At 46.1% G+C, this 19,552-nt stretch overlaps 1 long non-coding RNA gene across 1 annotated transcript; it reads left to right on the top strand.

The window, feature by feature from the left end:
- The first annotated feature begins 655 nt into the window (after nucleotides 1–655).
- Nucleotides 656–12,176, top strand: LOC134476889 (uncharacterized). Its single transcript, XR_010048677.1, has 2 exons — nucleotides 656–6,350; nucleotides 11,132–12,176. It is a non-coding gene; the product is annotated as an uncharacterized LOC134476889 (long non-coding RNA).
- The last annotated feature ends 7,376 nt before the right edge of the window (nucleotides 12,177–19,552 follow it).

A 19,552-nucleotide genomic window follows, 5' to 3' on the forward strand; every position in this document is an offset into this window, starting at 1 on the left:
CCTCTGATTTTCTACCAGCAGCACTTTCATTCAAAAGGTGGCAGGAGAGGCCCTGAAGTTCTTTCCATTTTCCACAGGAACTGAAAGCATGTAGTTTAATCCATATTATTGACACTTTTTTTTTCTTTTTATGTGGCAGTGTGTCAAAGTACATGAAATCCTTAGGTGATGAGAGTCTTTATATTTTCCTACCCAGACACTCTGCTGAAATGCCTCAAACTTCTTTCGTCCAGTCACAAAGGAAGCACGTGCACATTGGCAGATTCTACGTCCTTGGATATTCAGGATCCAGGGAAGAAAGTCAGGGTGTCCTGCTTCCAGGATTCCACGCAGTGTTCGAGCAGGGTGGTTCCCAAGACACAGAGCAACCTAGTTCCAGGCATCTTGAGGTCTCCTAGTTCAGGGAAAAGGAAAGGAGGTCCATCGGAGTGTGGTCCAAAGCTGTGTCTGTGGTCTTCCTGCACACTTGCACTGTATGTTCTCTGCATGGTGGTGGGAAGAAATAAACCTCTCAGGGTTTTGTGATGACTAGTAGATGAATCAAAGGTGGTTTGGTTCTCACAGCCACTGCAGGTGAGCCCACGTGACAGGAACCTTCTGTTTTGGAAGCGAGGGCAGCCAGATTCACTCTCCTTATCCCCATGCTTAACAGGCTCAGACATGCAGGCCACAGCCGTCACTTTCCCTGTGCCTGAGCTGGAAGTCTTTGTGACTTAGTGGGTTCAACTCTGCTTCCCTCGGGTCCTCTGGGGGATGCCTGCTTCGCCTTGAGGACACAGCTGTACTGCTAAGCACAGGGCTGGCGGTTCATCAGTGAGGGACAGAGGCCTCCAGTGCCACTGAGGCTGTGACAGGGGAGAAGGAAGCCTGAGAAAGAAGGGGCCTGATGGTTTCCCTGTCAAGTTCTTTTGAGGAAACATACTCAGTAGTTTTTTCACCTCTTCCTCAGCATTTCATGTTTCACTATGGAAAAACACAAGGCAGCGCAGAGAATCTGCTTCAATTCCTGCCTCTTGTCTTGGGCTTTCCAGACAGGTTCGGTTTTATGATTTTTGATTCTTTTTGTCTTTTTATTTTTTATCGGTACCAGGGACCAAACTCATGACCACACACTTGCAAGGCAGGCGCTTATGCTGCTAAGCTAAATCCCCAGCCCCCATGATTTTTGATTTCGCTCAGAGCCTCAGAGTCTTTTTCCCTCTCAGCAAGGACCTTGATTCTGGCTCCACGCACTTGTAGCATACTCTGTACTTCAGCCCCGTATCATGGAAACTTATGGATAAGGGTTTGTTTTCCAGTGTCTAGTATTTTCTTCAGAAATGTGTCCCTACAAGTGACTCAGTCTTTGTCTTCTTTCTCAGCCTTATAGGCTCTGGTAAGCTGGTCCTTGGCGGTGGTCTCCCTGATCTCGAAGAAGGCTTTCTTCCGGAACACACCCTACTTGGATGTCTTCTTTTTTTTTGGTCATTTTTTTTTTTTTTTATCGGTACCAGGGATCGAACTCATGACTGCCTGCTTACAAGGCAGGCGCTTATGCCGCTGAGCTAAATCCCCAGCCCCTTGGATGTCTTCTTAATGAGGCCTCAAGTTTACTTCAGCTGCAATAGATCTGCTTCTCTGATTTTTACCCTGCAGCGGATTTTCACAAAGGATGCGGTAACGGCACACGGGCAGTCACATCCCTCCAGTGCCTGCTTACTGTATCTGGGTCCTGGGGCCGGGAAGAAGCAGCCTCAGGCTAATGGGAGCCTTCTGCAGCGAGTTCTGCCCTCTCCGACCCAGTCCCTGGCCAGCATTTCCTCGTTTCATCCTTTCACGGCATTTCTGTTGAACCGCGTACTGTTCTGCTGCATTTTACATTTGAAAATAAGTGGTGTGTTTGACCATCTTCTTGAAAAAAAATTTTTTGGGGGCTGTTTGAGACAAGGTCTTGCTATGTGGTTCAGACTGGCCTTGGGCTCACCTTGTAGCCCAGGCTGGTCTCAAACTCACAACAATCCTCCTACCTCAGCCTCCCAAGTACTGGGATTACAGTTGTGCGCCACCATACCTGGCATATTTGAATATTTTATAAAAAATAAAAAAGATGGGCTAGAGTCTGAGCAGTGGGCTGTAAGTCCAAACAGTCCTTAAATAGAGAGGTTGTTTAATGAATGTGTCTGTAATTAATCTGGTGGAGAAAACTGTTTTTTAAACACTTCAAGTATTTATTGTTGACCCACGTGTGCTGAACACAGAAAAAGATTCCTGACTAAGCATGTTCAATTGTCCAGCCAATGGTGTTTTTAAACTTGATGTGGTGATATAATCTTGACCAGGATACAGAAGGTATCTTGTGGCCTCTGAAAGAGTAAAAATGCTACAGATCATGTGAAACCACTCATAGTACCAGCCCGGTACTCCTCCAGTGGCTCCTCTTGGAATTCCACCTGATTTTATTAGCAGTCTTCATCAAATCCACTGAGGAATGGGATGATTCTGCTTTTGCAGAATCACTTGGTTCTGAAAGTCTCGTGAGAAGACCTGGTTAGACTCAGAGGCAAGAAGATGCATATGGAGGCAGACAGAGGCAAAAGATCTAGAGAAAATTTCAAGACAGCTCCACATTCATGATGTGGCATGAGCATTGCTGGCTTCTTTTAGCCAGACTTATAGTGACAATTGGGTCCAAAACGCAGAGCAGATAAATTTTAAAAACTTAAATTTTGGACCAGAAGGACTAATGTATAAAGTTGGAGCCAGATGAGGTAGGACTGCAGGAGAAATTAGTGCCATTAAAGAGGAACAACGTACTTTGTACAAAGATAAGAAGAAGATGCAAGACGGCATTTCAGGAATTGGCAAGACTGCACCCATCATAGGCTCTAAGGTGCAAACCTTTCATCTGAGAAGAGAATCTTTGGGCACCCTGCTTGAGAAGGGCAAGTTAGGGAATTGGCTTTCCAGAATTCTCTTCACCATGCTCAACTATCCTAATACTCAGTGACCACTACAGCCATGGCCCAGCAGGGCCTGGTTATTACCCACACCAGTGGCAGACCTTGACATTGTTCATGTGATGCTGGTTTTATTGGCACGCAGAATGGATGAGTTCTGGGGTCGTGAAGACTTACACCCAGATTTTGAAAGAAGACCTGAGAGGCCAAGCAGTGATCTAGGAAGCTGTGAGTGAAGTTGAAGGTGCACTGGAAATGTGGAGGTGCCAGGAATGTGGAACATCTGTTGAGGAAAACTGCAGAGAGTAAACCATGCTGAGAGAGACAGAGAGAAAGAGAGACACTGGGACCATGTGGGCTGCAACTAGTAAGACCATAGGGGTGAGGCTGCCCAGGCGCTTTGAAGCTCACATCTGTCCACAACCTTTTCCAGGTGCCAGTATGGAGCTACACAGGCTTTCATGTTTTCTTTTTTTGTTTTCATCTTGCTGTGGTCCGATTTCTTCTGTCCTCCTAGTCCTGCCTTTTGGATTGGGAATGTGTAGCCTGTGCCATTGTCCTTGAAACTGTGTAACTTGTTTTTAAGTTTCACAGCCAAGTGTTTGCTTAGAGTTTCAGAGGAGGCTTTGGACTATTTATTTGAGACAAGGTCTTTTTATGTAGTCCAGGCTGCCCTTGAATTTGCTATGCAGGGATCCTTCTGTTTCAGGCTCCCAAGTGCTGGGATTAAAGGTTATGTCATTGTGCCCAGCAGGACTTGGAACTGTTAAAACTTTGTTGGCTCTTAGAAATGGACTAAATGCATTTACATAGTAAGATGGATGTCAGCCTTTTGGTAACAGAATGTTACAGTTTAGATCTAAACTATCTTCCAAAAGTCTTCTGTTTGGTGTTGGGGCTTTTGGAAGGTGGGTTGGTTATAGGGGTGCTATATTCACTCATGGATTAATCCAAAGATTAGTTCATAGTTCATTAGTTCATGCTGTTTGAGTTGGGGGCTGGGAAGAAGAGTGTGTCAATGGAGGTGTGTCTTTGGAGGGTAGATTGCCCTGTATGGCCCCACATTTCTCTCTCTGTTTCTTGGCTTCCATGAAGTGAGGACATTTCCTCCACCAGGGCCTTCCACCATGATGTTTCTGCCTTGGAGCCAGCTGACCACAGACTGAATCCTCCAAAACTATGAGCCAAAATAAACCTCTCCTTCTTTAAACTGCAAGTTACAGGTCCCCACTCTGAGCTCTAGGCACCCTGAGGGATTGCCCATGGCACAAGAGAACCATGAAAGGACAGGTAGGAAGTGATTTCCCTACTCTCTGAGCTTTGAGTCATCTTAGTTTAATTATAAATAGAATCATATATTTTGTTTATTGAACTTAGAGTCTTGGGGAAAACTGCTTGAACAATTTTAAGAGTTTGGGTGTTAACTTTATTTTTGTTTGTTTGGGTTTTCTGGTAATGGAAATTGAACTCAGGACTTTGCATTTGCCAGGCTGGTGCTTCCAGGAATTAGGAGGCTGAGGCAGAAGGCTTGCTACAAGTTCAAAGCCAGCCTGGACTACATAGCAAGCCCTTGTCTCAGCAAACAAACAAAAAACAAAACCTCCCAAAACAAACAAACAGATATTCTTCATTAAATGAATGAATGAATGAAATGGTATTTGGGGGCTCTGGAGGAAGCAGCTGCCTTTGGTAACTTCCCAGAAGAGATGACATTTCATCTAAGGGTGAGCTGGGAATGAAGCAGATGGGAAAAGGCAGGAAGTTGCTGCAGACAGGGGAGCTGTGTTCAAAGGGTGCAGAGAGGGCCTTGCTTTCCAAGCCTGACATGGTGGTCCCAGTGACCACTACTGGACAGATCTGATGGGGACGTCACAGGGAGAGCTAGGGTTGGCCCTGGGCTGTTGGGGAACCATGGAGAGGGCTTGGAGCAGCGAAGAGTCAGGGCAGGAGGAGAAGCTGGATGGAGAAATGAAAGTGGGAAGGTTCTACATGGGCACTGGAGACCTGGATTCTATTTCCTGTGAGACAGTCAGGGTCACCTTGGGACAGAAGTTGCCAGGGACATTTTGGGAGGTTAGGGCTCTGCCCATCATTTCTGGCAGAGGAAGGTAGGCACAAGACTGCCGGGTAGCTGACAGATCTGTAGCCTTCGAACATGGGTGGTGGTGCCAGCTACAGCCCTGTTATAGGGCAGCTTTTCTTCCATCTTCTCGTGCCTGTCATCACTGACCATGGGTGTCCCCTGTTGTGTGGGGTGATGTTCATGGAGAACAGGGAGATCTCCAAGGCAGGGCAAACTGGGAGGAGCTCTTGCCATGCCTGCTCAGGGGCAGGAGTGGGTGCCGGGGCCAGGGTAGGCTGAACTGCTTCAGTCAGGTCTTCTGGGTTTGGTGCTGGGAAGTGAGGTTGGTTTTCCTCATGGGGTGCTTGAGCCGCTCTGTGGTCTTGGCAAACACTGTGGTTCATTCTGCCCTCCGAGTGCCACCAGCGGTAAAGTGGGTAGACCCAGGCAAGGAAGGCAAGCAAGGTGACCCCGCCAAGGCTGCTCTGTGGGTAGGGCTGCCTGACTTCCTGGCTCTGGGGACAGAGAAAAGGGTGTGGGGTTTCAGCTCCTTTGGGTGCAGCTGGGAAGCTGGGTAAAGGATGCCTGGGGCAGTTGGGCACCAAGATCCAGAAACCTGTAGGGTGCAAGAGCTAACCGAGGCCTCCAGAGTCGTATGGGGGCCTCACCACACTGTATTCCAGCCAATGTAGTAGACAGCCGGCCAGAAGCAGAGATGCAGAAGGCACACAGTGAGGAGGGCCAGGAGCCCGAGCAATGTCACTTATGTGAAGGCCCAGGGGTGTTACAGTAGGCCAGCTTCCTGGCTGAGCAGCTCCTGCTTGAACCTGGGCCAGAATCATCAGTCAGGGAGCTCTGGGGCCTGGGCCCTGGCAAGGATGGGTCTCTGTCTTATAGGCACCCCCTGGTGGGAACCCCTCAATCATGGGGTCAGCACCATTCCCTCGTGCTGCCCCATGTCACTCTGCCACTCCTCTGAGGATCCCCTTCCTGCTCTGTTGCTCTTTGTCCCCTCCTCTCTAGCGCAGGCAAACTTTTCAAGACTACCTTTGACCTCCAATCCAGCTTCCTCATAGACTTCAGTGTAGCCACATCTGCTTCTGCCTACTGCTTATCTGCCTGAGAGGCTTTCTGGGAAGCCTCACCTTTACCAGTCAGCCCGGCAGCTACATCCTCTCTTTGTCTGATGACAACCTGGTCCCTCTGACCCTCATCATCATTGTGACATTCCAGAATGGGGCTCTGGTCTGGATCTATGGAGCCAGAAGGTGATGTATAAGCCCCAGGACTTCCAAGGCAGGAAGCTGGCCTACTGTAACACCCCTGGGCCTCCCAGAGTGCTAGGATTACAGGTAGGCACCACCATGCCTGGCAGATTTTATATTTTCTGTAGGTAGTATTTCTCCGTGTTTTGAGGTAAATTATGTTTTGTCTTAGTTACTTTTCTCATTGCTGAGACAAAATACCCAAGACCCACAAGTTAAGGGAGGAAAGGATTATTTAGCTTACAGTTTGTAGAGGTTTCAGTCCATAATCAGCTGGCTCCATGGTTGGGTGGGTGGCTGAGGGGACATCACAGAGGAGAAACAGCCCATGGCAGGCTTCTTTCTGTTCCTTATATCTTATCCAGGCTACTTAGGGCAGGTAGCACTCACATCTTTAATCCTAGTGCCCTTGATCCTACATTCTATCATGAGTCAACTCCAATGCTGCACACTCTGGATCCAACCACCTTTGAAAAAACCCCACTTAAGACTGCGTGAGGCTCTGGGGGGACATCTAGATGCAAGCCATAATATCTCTGCACGGTTTCTGTGTCGAAGTCCTAATTCTCAGTACCTCAAAAACATGGCCTAGGGTCACTGCATATATAATGAGTTAAGATGAGGTCACTGTGCAGTGGATAGGCCCTCCTCCATCTGATGTCCTTATAGAAAAGGGACATGTGGACACCGATATGCACATTTCAGGGGGACATCAGGTGAAGAGGAAGACAGAGAATGGGATGACAGTTGTACAAGCTGAGGAATGTCAAAGACTGCTGGGAGACCACAAGAAGCTGGAGGGGGGCTGGGATGCTCCCTTAGAAGAAACTAACAGACAATTCAATAGACATTCATTAGATGCACATGGCTACTGAAGTTCAGATTAAAAAAACTTTTTGATCTCATCTCAGCAGCGGTAGAAAAAAATTTTTGAGACAAGGTCTTGCTATGTAGCCCAGGCTGACCTTGAACCCACTATGTAGCCCAAACTGGCCTCAGACTCATGGAGATCTTCATGCTTCAGTCTATCACGTGCTGGGATTATATCACATCTACCAACAAGCTTTATAAAACTGAAAACTCACTGGTTGTGGTGGCACATTCCACTAATTCTAGCATTTAGGGAGCCTGAGGCAGAAGGATCATTAAGTTTGCCCAGTGATCTGAATACACTTCCAATAGTTTCAAGAGAGAAAAACAGCAAATGGAGGAAGTTCTGTTGTACATATTTCTCATTTGTAAGGAGCTTTAATTTTTATGAATAGGGATTGAATTTGTCAAATGGTTCTTATGTGTAAAAGCAGTGAATTAAATGACTGAATTAATTTCTGGGCAAACCCACCCGTTACTAATGTATACAGTGAAGGGTTTGCTAATGATTCTTTTCATCTGTGTGCTGCTTGGTAATTTTCTTAGAATGCCCCTTAAGTGCCTGAGTATCAGGTAGTTATTATGGCCTCAAAGAGACAGTTGAGAAGTATTTCCCTCCTTTAGCATCCAGGAAGTATACTGGGTTCCTTCTTGCTAGACCAATTCTCAGTGTATCCATGGAAGACAATTTCCTTTGTGACAAGGTTTTAAATTATTCACTTAATTTTTAAACTCAGGAATGGGGGTATTTCGATTTCAAGTGTCGATTTTGATAATTTGTGCCTTTCAAGAAGTTTCTCTATTTCCTCTGAGTTGTTGAAGTGATTGCTATCTGCTTGATCACACTATTTACTATTCTGTCAATGTTGGCAGGAACTATAGTGGCTTGTTTTGGATAGGGTCTTGCTTTTAGTCCAAGCTGGCCCAAAACTCACTGGAAGCTCAGGCTGGCCTTGAACTCATGATGTTCATGCCTCAGCCTCCCAAGTGCTGGGGTTATAGATCTGTGCCACCATGCAAAGCTGTAGTGATTTTTAAAATTTGTATTTTTTCTTTTGTATCAGCTCTTAAAGGGAAATGTTCAATATTTCCAATGCAATCTCTGATTACAGACATCAGTTTTTTCAGTTCCAAAAAATTTCTTCTTCTCTCTTCCTCCTCTTTCCCTTCTCTTTCTTCTTGTGCTGGAAATTGGATCCAGGGTCTCATGCATGCTAGGTGTGTGCTCTACCATTGAACTGTACTATAGGCCGTAGGTGTGTGTGTATGATACTGGGAACTGAACCCAGGGGGTTTGCACTGAGCCACATCTCCAACCCCTTTTTATTTTGAAAACTGGGTCTTGTTAAATCACTCAGTCTCCCAGACTGGGCTCAAACTTCCAATTCTCCTGTCTCAGTCTCCCAGATCTGGGATTATAGGTGTTGCCACCATTCCCAGCTCCTGTCCATTTTGAAACTGCCATGAGGTGCAAAGACATTTAAACCTCCTGTTGAACTGATCCTTTCATCATTATGAAATGCTTGTCTTCCTCTCGTACTATTACTTGTCTTTGACTTTAATTTACGCACATTGTTTGCCTGTTACGTGTTTTTTCTTCATCTTCTGACTTTAGACCTATTTGTGACTTCATAAAGAAAGCCACTTGAAAACCAGGCATGGTGGCCCACTCCTGTAATCTCAGCACTTGAGAGGCTGAGGCAGGAGAATCATCTGCAAGTTCAAAACCAGCCTGGCTACAAAGTGAGCCTAAGCCAACCAGAACTGCATAGTGAGACCCTGTCTTGTAATAGCTCAGACCCTGGAATAAAATCCAAGGAAGCAAGGAATCAAGAAATTTGGAGCAAAGGCTTTTATTTCAGGCCTGGCGATGCAGCTCCCTTAGGATGGACCCAGAGACTGTGCGCCACAGAGACTGAAGAAAGGGATTTTAAAAGCAAGAGAGAGTGAGAGAAAAAAAAAAAAAAAACCACAGAGCTGTTAAGCTGTTGACTTAAGTCTGAAAACTGTAAAGCTGTCCACTTAGTTCTGATAACATCTGGAGCTTTTGGTGCCTTTCAAGTTACTCCCATTCTGCGGATAAACATTATCTCGGAATTTGAGTTTTAAACTTATGTGATCCTGCAACTGCTCTTTCCTTTGTAAGAGGGTATTGGTTTAATGGAATTACTGGTATGCCTGTCTAGCCTCTTCTTTGCTTTTCTTTTGTCTCATCTGTTCCTTTTCCCTCCTTTTCAACTTTTCTTGGATATCTATCAAATGTTTTGTTGTCTCCATTTTATCTTTTCTCTTGACTTTTAAGTGTCTTTTTTTTTTTTCACGATCACTCTAGAGCCACGCTGTCTAATGCAGTGCAGTGGCCATGAACAAGCTGTGTACCTGACATGTGGCTAATATGTCAAGGCACTGAATATTTAATTTTAATTTTAAAGATAGGTTATTCAGTTACTGGGAGAGTTGTTGGGTTTTTTTTTTTTTTTTTGTCTTTTTCATTTCTATTGGTACCAGGGATCGAACTCATGACTGCACACTTGCAAGGCAGGTGCTTATGCCGCTGAGCTAATCCCTAGCCCCTACTGGGAGAGTTTTAAGTATGACTTTTTCAATAGTAAAATTTAATGATATCCAAATACAAATTAAATATTTCCCTCTAGCCTCAAGAATTTCTAGTATTTCCCTGGGTACAGATTTTGTTGTGATGAATTATCTCATCTTTACCTCAAAATATCATTTCCCTTTCATTGCTGAAGGCTATTTTGCTGACAGTTCAGTGAGCTCTCCCGTCTGTGCTCTACAACAGTTCATTCTGTTTTACTCTGACATTGTTTATGAGAAGTTAGCTGTAACTCTAATCACAGATCCATTGTATACAATGCACTCTTCACTACTTTGATTACTTGAGAAATTTTCTGTTCATATTTGACTGTCCGAAATTTGACTCTGACATTTAAGTTTGTGCTTATCTTTGTTTTTACTCAGTGTGGGGATCTTCAGAGCTTCTGGTATCTGTGGATTGTTTTTAATTAAATTTGAAAAATATTTTCTCAATGTGTAAATTTTCTATACCAATTCCCCCTTCTCTCCTTTGGAAACTCCAATTATGCATATTTTAGTCTTTTTTTTTTTTTTTGTCTTTTTCCTTTTTACCGGTACTGGGGATCAAACTCACGACTGCCTGCTTGCAAGGCAGGTGCTTATGCTGCTGAGCTAAATCCCCAGCCCCTGCATATTTTAGTCTTATAGACAGGTCACGGAGGCTAAGTTCAGTTTTTCTCTCTGTGAGGTTCATGTTATAGAACTTGAATCTTGGGGCTGGGGATTTAGCTCAGCGGCATAAGCACCTGCCTTGCAAGCAGGAGGTCGTGAGTTCGATCCCTGGTACCGGTAAAAATGAAAAAGACAAAAAAAAAAAAAAAAAAAGAACTTGAATCTTGTTCTGTCTTCAAGTTTATTGATCCCTTCTTCTGCTTCCAGATCATATCAAATCCATTCAATGTAACTTTCATTTAATTCACATTTTCAGTTCTAGAATCTCTACAGGGTTCTTTTTTGACGTCTGCCTATCTTTCCACACATTGTATTCATCTATCCTACTAAATTCCATAACATATTTATAATGGTAGTATTAATGTTCTTATCTGTTTATTCTAATATTGGGGTGCTTTTTTCTCTTGGCTATAGCTTACATTTTTCTGGATTTTTTTTTTTTATCAGTACCGGGGATCGAACTCACGACTGTCTGCTTGCAAGGCAGGCGCTTATGCCGCTGAGCTAAATCCCCAGCCCGGTGGATTTTTAATATCTTGTGATTTTTAAAATTTTATGCTGGACATTACATGACAAAAAACAAAGGAGAAAGGCACGTATCTTATTTGTTTAGTCTCAGTGAATTCAAGCCTTTTATCCCAAAGCCATCCAAAACAAGGGCTAATTATTAGATTTTTCTAAAAGTTGACCTACAGCTGAATGGCACTTTTAATTGTTTCCTCTGTCTTCAGATGGGATTGAAGAAAGCTCACATCGCCACTAAGTTCCCAAATTTCTACACCTCTATCAGGCCCTGACTCCCAGGATGTTGGTCATTATTTGTGTTGGAATAGGTTGGATGTGGCTTTAGATACAAGATTTATCTCGTGATCAACTCCAGCAGGACCCATGAAGCTGAGCACCGGAAAACTCTGCCTCCCAGCTTGTCTCTGTGGCAGCCTCTGCCACCTCCTCAGCACAGCACTAGAATGATGCTAGGAGAACTGGCGGATCAGTCTACCATGTGCTGGAAGCCTCTCAGGATTCTGAGACCTACAGGTGCCTACACTGCTGGACAATTTCCTCTCTTTTGCACAAGGTCTGTGCATCTATGAAGGCTGCTCATGCTCGCATCACCCTTGTCAGGCCTGCACCCCAGATACTCCTGACTCTTTCCTCATTTGTGATTGGCTGATTATTCTCTAGGATTTGGCTTACTAAAGCTATGTGTCCACTCCTCTTGATTAACTTTATAGGAAAGTACGATTTTTATTTTCTCAGTCAAAGATTTTTTGCCCATGCTGAGTGTGGTGGCACATCCCTGTGATTTCAGCACTCCAGAGGCCGAGGCAGGAAACTGCTGTGAATTCCAGGCCAGCCTGAACTATACAGCAAGACCCTGCCTCAAAAAACAAACAAAATAAAATAAAATTCCCACCACTATGGGAACATTGGCTTTTGCATCCTTTAGCTTCAAAAGAATCCCATTGTGGAGGAAAATCCTGATTCAAAAATCTAGTGCCTGGATACATCCAAGACCAAATAAGTCAGACTCTCTGGTGGTAGATCTCAGACATAAATGGTTTTTAAGACTTCTCACATGATTCAAATATGTAGCCAAGGCCAATAATCACTGGTTTGTGACTTAAATAATCGATTTTGAAATCTTCCTTACTCAATTTGCAATTAGGAGCAGTCAAGTCTCTAAGGCTATTTTTCTTGCCTATGAAATAGAATACATCACAGCATTCCCTTCTATTCTTATCTCTGAGAATAAATGTGAAGTTATTACTATGACTGGAGATCTTGAGTTTCAGGTTCTGTGGAGTACTAAGGTGGGTAGAGGGGGTTACTGACTTCTCCACATGTCTGTGGCCACTGGTGGTGGCCCAGAACCCCAGCACTAGAAAGATGACGGATGTGGCCCAGAATGAGGTTCACTAGGCTGAGCAAGGTGACAAAGGAGGCCATCTTGACATAGCTGTCACTTCCATTGCTATAGGAGAAGAAGGTGATGATGGTGCCCATGCCTAGGCCCAGGGAATAGAGCACATGGCCTCCTGCCTGCCACCAGAGGTCACTGAAGCCAGGGTACAGAGCTGTGGAACAGAGTTTGGGAGAGGGCTCAGAGGCTGGAAGTACCAGTGAGCAGGCAGAGGGAGGCTGTGGGTGAGAAGCAAAGAGAAGGGTGAGGAGACTCAGTGTAAGTCTTAGGAGTGTAAGGAGGAAAAAGGTTTGGAGTTGTTGGTCTCACCTCTTTGGTCACCAGACGTTTGACACTAATAAATGCACCTTCTAGGAAGAGTCCTTGGACAAATAAGAGGAGAATGTAGGATAGGAGGACCCAGCAAATCAGCATCAAAACAAGTGGGTTAGGACAGAAACAAGCATTCAGGGGAGTTGGGGAGGAGGGAGGACGAAGACCAGGGTCAGCAGGGACCAGAAGGTTAAGAGAAAACAGTGGGGCAGTCAGACACTGTTACTTCCCTGGGCCTGGAGTAGTGGCCCACATGGGAATGCAGGCACAGGAATGGAGAAGGTGAGGGGACCCATGGGGCAAAGACTTTGTATAAAGAGGAAAAGAATGAGGAGGAGGTTACATAATTACTGTGGGTTTTGAAGTTTCTTGCCCTGGTTGGTAAGCACCCCCTTTCTCTGTGATCCCCCACTAAACTTTCACTAAACTCTCTTCCTACGGGAGTGGTTTATTTGGGGGCTGTGAAGAGATGCTAAGGTTAAGGCTCACTGTTTGGATGGATCCAGGAACCAGGTGAAAAAAGTGGAATTAAGCAAAATGACCTCACAAATACACTGAAATTAATTTCCCACATAAGAAGGAACACTGAGATAAAATGTCCTTCATGGGAAATTGGAAAGGTATCAGCCCACCAGCTCCATTATGGGTTCACACAGGCTGTCAAAGCACAGGGAGGCCTGGGCCGCGGAGCTAGGAGTGAGGCTGGGGATTCTCATGGCTTAGATCTAAAATGGCTCCCCAGATCTCCTGCATGTGCAAGGTGCCTGAATCACAGGAGCTCTGTGCTCATGAGTGGATTCATCTGTGGGTGAGTTTGTGGCTAAAGAGTGGCTAGGAGGCGGAATCTGGCTGGAGGCAGGTCTGTGGGGTGTGAGCTGGAAGGTGTCCCTAGCGCTGCACTTTTCTCTCTGGCTGCCGTAAGGTGAGCAGAATTCCTCTGCCCGGCCCTCCACTAGGCTGTTTCTATCTAGGATCCAGCCAGCCACAAAGTGAGTCCCCTTAAAACATGAGTCAAAAGCAACCTCTCCTTTAAATTGTGGATCTTGGTCATTTTGTCCCAGTGACAACAAAGTGACTAATACAGAGCCTTCAGGTCTCCATGAGTGGGGATGCTGGCCTGAGGATGGTGAGTGAAGAGGTGTCAGGGTGGATATGAGGTGCCCTTCATGCCATCCATGAAGGACAGTGGTTCTTTGTGACAAGAATGGCAGACACAGCTTCCAGGGAGTAGCTTCCTCCTCAGGACCCCGGCTGGAGACCCAGGTGGCTATGCCCAAGCTTGCCTGATGGGTAGATGGGGGAGTCATGAGGAACAGGAAGGAAGGACAGCTGGCAGGGAGGATGGTATTAGGGCAGGAAGCCTGCAGATTTTGAGAGCTACAGGGTGGGGCAGTTTACCAGCACCAAAACCTTCATATCTAAGATAAAGATAAAGAAGAGGATGACCCAAATGGCCAACTGCCCAAGCTGATGTTCAGGAGGAGGTTCGTGATCCCTTCCTCCACGTGGCTTGAGACTTGGAGTGTGGTGTGGGACAGGAAGTACTGGTCGGGGCACAGTCCGGAGGCACGAGAAATCTGGGGGACCCAGGTACTCAACACCACCGCTCCCTCCCTGGCGCTTGCCCCTTGGTGCCTGATGGCCCCTCTCCCCCTCCTTACCAGTGACACTAACATTCTTTACCACAGGGCAGTGCTCCCAGGGCAGAGGTGGCCTGAAAGAGCTGCCCAGATAGAAAAGGCTGCAGGAGACAATAGCGCTGTCATAGGTGCTCACCAAGATGCGTACCTGGAGCCGGACACGGTGGGCCTGAGAGCATGAAGACCACTCGGGTGAGCTAGGGCAACCCCAGCCCAGGCACCTCATTTACCAGCACAAAGGAATAGCCCATGCCACCCAGCCAGGGCAGGAGCTGCTTCCGGACCTGATGTCCACCTGCAGTCACTGCCCCATGGTCATCTCCATGTACAGAAGAGGAATGCGGAAGAGCAGCCGGATGACGACATAGGTCAGGTGGGAGCCACCTGAGAAGACCGCAAGGGCCATGCTCAGGCAGCCAGGCCTGCACCCCTCCAGCCTCTGGGAGGCCTGGGGCCCAGCCCAGCCCCCTATTCCCCAGGACCTGCTGTTCAGGCTCCTCCTTCCCCCACATCAGGCCCCGCCCTTACTTCCTCCATGCTGGTGACACAGGTAAGGGAAACAGTACAGGCTGCTGAACCCAGCGGAGATGAACTACTGAACTAAGGTGATCTCCATTTTTTAAGTCTAACTTAGGTAGTTTGTGGTTCTTACGGCCCAAATCTCCTTGTTCTGAAGGTTCCAGGAGAGGGACTCTTTGGTCCGGGGTCTTCTGTGCCACCTCGGATAATTCTTCAAGGGACTCTATGGGGATCTTCTTCCAGGCCCACAACTCCTGAAGAAACCTTGGGGTCACAGCAGATTTCAGCGAACACGTCTCAGGCACTGGGTGTAAAACTTCACAAGGTTTTGGGGCTGGGGATTTAGCTCAGCGGCATAAGCGCCTGCCTTGCAAGCAGGCAGTCATGAGTTTGATCCCTGGTACCGATAAAAAGGAAAAAGATCCAAAAAAAAAAAAAAAAAAACCTTCACAAGGTTTTGAAAGAAGTGTGGGCAGTGGGGGTGGGTATTTAGCTCAGCAGCATAAATGCCTGCCTGGCAAGCATGAGGTCATGAGTTTGTTCATGAGCATGGGCAAGACTTTAGCTCCTGTCCTGTCCCCCAGTGAGGAGGGAATTGACTTGGGGTAATATTTCCATTTCTGGGAGACTTTTTTTTTCTTATCTTATAAGCAGAGATTAATGCCAAATATTAAACAGCTGCTGTGTGTGAGCCCTGACTCCCCAGAATGGGTGGCACCTTGAAGATTAGAACATCCACTTCCCATCAGTCCTGTCCAGCACAATGGATGTTGAGTGACAGGGACAGGCAAACACAGAGACATTTGGGTATCTTTCCTTTCTCCTTGGTCTACCTTGGAAACTTTAGGCCCAGCTCATACACAGGCATCTGGGCCAGTGTCTCCCAAATGCAATTGTCAACACAGTCATTTCAGCACCTAAAAAATAGGCTCAAAGCCGGGCCTGGTGGTGCTCACCTGAAACCTCAGCCCCGAAGGAGGCCAAGGCAGGAGGTCACATGTTCAAGTCCCACTTGAGCAACTTAGTGAGATCCTGTCTCAAAATTTAAAAGTCTTGTTTTGTTTTGTTTTAGTTTTAGTTTTGTTTTGACATAGTCCCACTGTGTAGCCCAGGCTGACCTCAGATTTGCTGTGATGTTCTTGCCGTGGCTATAGAGTGACGGGATGACAGGCCTGCGCCACCACACCTGGCTGCCTGGCTGGCTTCTGAGGACGAAGCTACACCTCAGGCAAGCTGATGACAGCAGGGACTGAACCCTATCCAGCACCTTGTTCCTAAAGGAAGCGCTCAGAGAAAAGCAGCTGCTGTGCCCACCCACTTCTGCAAGCCTTCACTCCAAAAGAACTGACTTCGCGTGAGGGAGTGTGGGAGTATTCACAGCCATGGGGATCTGGGTGGGAAGCATTTAGAGCAGGCTGGTCATTTATGAGAGGGATGAGCTCAACTGCAGGCCAACTGGGGCCCCAGAGGGACTCAGGAACATGACAGCCAAGATAATCTCATGGGCTCAAAGCAGATCTCGATCCCTGAACTAAAATGCTGTCCCTTTACTGGGTGTGGTGGTGCACACATCTGTCCTCCAGCACTCTGGGAGGCTGAGGCATGAGGACTGCAAACTGAAGCCCAGCCTGGGAAGTTTAGTGATTTAGTGAAAAAAGAAGAGAAAAGAAAAGAAAGACAGACAGACAAAGATTGAGGGGCAAATGCATATAGTTTGGTGTGAAGGTCCTGGGTTTGGTTCCCAGCAGTGCAAAAGAAAACAAACTACCCTTTTAAAGGAGCCCAAATTTAATCAGATCAGATGTAGAATAATTTATGCCCCAGAGTATTGTCAAAACAGTAATCAGCTGGCAACTAAGAGAACCAAAAAGCTGTAGGTGATCAGGGAAAGAAGCAAAGAAGCCTTTCTAAAATTACTGTGATTGGGCTAGGGATATAGCTCAGTGACGCAAGCACCTGCCTGGCAAACCTAAGGTTGTGAGGGGTTGTGACCCTAGGGTGACAAGCATGCCTAAGGCTGTCCCTATTAGAATTACAGACTATGACTGGATGGGATCTATTCCAAGACTGTGGATTGACTTAAGATTTGAAAATCAGTTGATGCAATCCTATTTCTAGCAGTAACCACTAACCTTTTGGGCACCAGGGACCGGCTTCATAGAAGGCAACATTTTTCATGGATGGGTTTGGTATGGGGTGACAGGGTGGTTTGGGGATGATTCCAAGGAGTGCTATACCATGCACTTTATGTAAATTCACTCCTTGAGGCTGAACATGGTGGCACACTTCTGTAATCCCACAATTTTGAGCCCAGCCTGGATAGTTTAGAGTTTTAGCAACACCCTGTCTCAAAATAAAAAAGGGCTGGGGGTGTAGCTCAATAAGGCTCAAGTCTTAGTATTGCAAAAGTAGATTACACAGAGGTAAAGGGGTAATTATTAACCTGAGAGATATACTAGAAGAAAATCTCCAGAATGAAGTTAGGGGATAAAACAAGGAAAACTGGAGAAAACATCGATAGGAAGCAGGTACAAATATACAGAATCAGAGTATCAGCAAGCAGGGAGAGAGAATGGGGAAAACACAAATTGAAAAAGGAAAAGATGGCTGATAATTTTAACAATTAAATGAAGGACACCAAGCTACAGAGTTCAAAAACCTTACTGTGCTCAGTTACTGGCCTTATGGTACCTTGCTAGGCAGCATTATGGTGATGACAGACAATTAACATAAGGTCCTAGGAAATACAATAAGGAGATGTTTTAGAAAGAAGAAATACATTTGTCATTATTTACTGACATGATTGCTATTGTAAAAAATGAAAAATAATCCATAGATATATTATTGGGATTACTGAGTGAATTTATCAAGCTTCTGGATACACAGTTAATAAAATACAATTGGTAGCATTTCTACTAACCAGCAAGAATAAACAGGTAATAAAAAAGTTTAAAGTAACAATTCTAGCCAGACATGGTGGTGCACGTCTGTAATCCCAGCACTAGAGAGGCTGAGGTACTTCAAATTCAAGACAAGCCTGGGCTATAAACTGGACCACATAGTGAGACCCTGTCTCAAGAAGACCAAGCAATGGGGCTGGGGATTTAGCTCAGTGGCATAAGCACCTGCCTTACAAGCCTGCAGTCGTGAGTTCGATCCCTGGTACCAATAAAAAAAAATTTAAAAAAAGAAGACCAAGAAAATAAATGAACAAACACACAACTATAATAACATGAAAATATTTTTAAGTGCCTATGGATAAATCTTTTATTTTTTAATGGTACCAGGGATTAAACTCATGACCTCATGCTTGCCAGGCAGGCACTTATACCACTAAACTAAATCCCCAGCACCTATGGATAAATCTTAAAGAACGTTTAGTTCTAAACTAAACTAAAATGGGGGAGTGGTAAGCAGTGAAGAAAACAGCCTCTTGGAGAGTCACTGCCACGATGCTGGAATATAGCATAGTGAGGAAGACAAGATGGAGGGAAGTGGGTCCACTGAACCCAGGAAGAATCTAAAATGTGAACTAAAGCCCAAAGAGAAAGTGAAGAGAAAAACTTTAGTAAAGAAGGTGGTAGTCATTGGCACCTTCTCTGAGATGGGACTTGCTGCGTGAGAGGACCAATTTGAACCTGCAGATGCAGTGATGGTGACAGTGACTGCTGGTGACCTCCGAGGCCTCTGCAGAGAGACACCACAGTGAAGGGGTGTGGAGAACTTCACTGGCAGGCAAGGAGTGCAGAGGACTTGGTCCTCACACAGGAGACAGTGATTAGTTGGGAGCCATTTTGGAGGCAGCCTGGCTGAGCTAAGAACCCAGAACTGCTGCTGGCTCCATTTAGCAGCTCCTAGCTAGGTTGAGACCCACAGAAATTCTCAGGTAGCAGTGAGTCCAGTGTGTCTGGTCTCAGGGCAGGCCTACTGAGATTATCCACTACCCCACCAAAAAGCTATTGCTGGCTTGCTGGAAGAGATCAGCATAATTCATCGGGACTCTGTCTCCACAGATTGTCTACTAGTGAACCCGGAGAGAATCCTGGAAGTGGATTGTTTGTTTTTCCTTTCCTTTTTTCTTTCTCTTTCATAGCTTTTATATGAATGTGAACATGATTCCTAGCCTCTTTGTGGATGTGGTTCTAGTCTGCCGTTTTTTGTTTTTTGGGGATTTTTTTGGTACTGGGAATTGAACTCAGCACCTTGCACTTGCCAGGGAGGTGCTTCCACCATTGAGCTAAATCCCCGTTCAGGATGACTCTTTCATACTTGCCTTTCCTAGCAAAGCTGTGGAACTGTTTCCCTATCTCTGTGTAAGAAGTAGGAAAACTTTGGCCAGGAGGGGAAAGTGGCTCGCCAGGCGTCCCAGAAACCTGAGGGTTTGAGATGGCATACAGGTGTAGATCTGTGGCTCTCCAGCCTAGACAGAGCCCTCCAGGACAAGAAGCCGTGCCTCCCGGAGGACAAGATGGAGGCCTGCAGAAGGGCACCTCCCAAAAGAGGCAGCAGCTGCGGAAGAGGCCTGTAGATAGTCAGTCCTCCAGCCCCACTCAAGGCTGTGGGATCCCTAGCTCTGTGGGGAGGCACCGCTGTGGAAATCAGCCTTCCTGCTGTCCAGATGATGCTTCTGCAGACACCCCTGCAGCAGCGTGGGTGAATCCTAGGTAAGACTGCTGGTGGTGGGGCTCAAAGGCTGGGGTTGAGGGAGAAAAGCTTTAGTGGAAGGGACAGACGCCTCAAAGTCTCCATCCACCCCT

This window comes from Cavia porcellus, unplaced genomic scaffold (assembly GCF_034190915.1).
Source record: "Cavia porcellus strain 051 isolate PalLab524CR breed Dunkin Hartley unplaced genomic scaffold, mCavPor4.1 scaffold_7, whole genome shotgun sequence".
NCBI classification, from domain to species: Eukaryota; Metazoa; Chordata; class Mammalia; order Rodentia; family Caviidae; genus Cavia; species Cavia porcellus.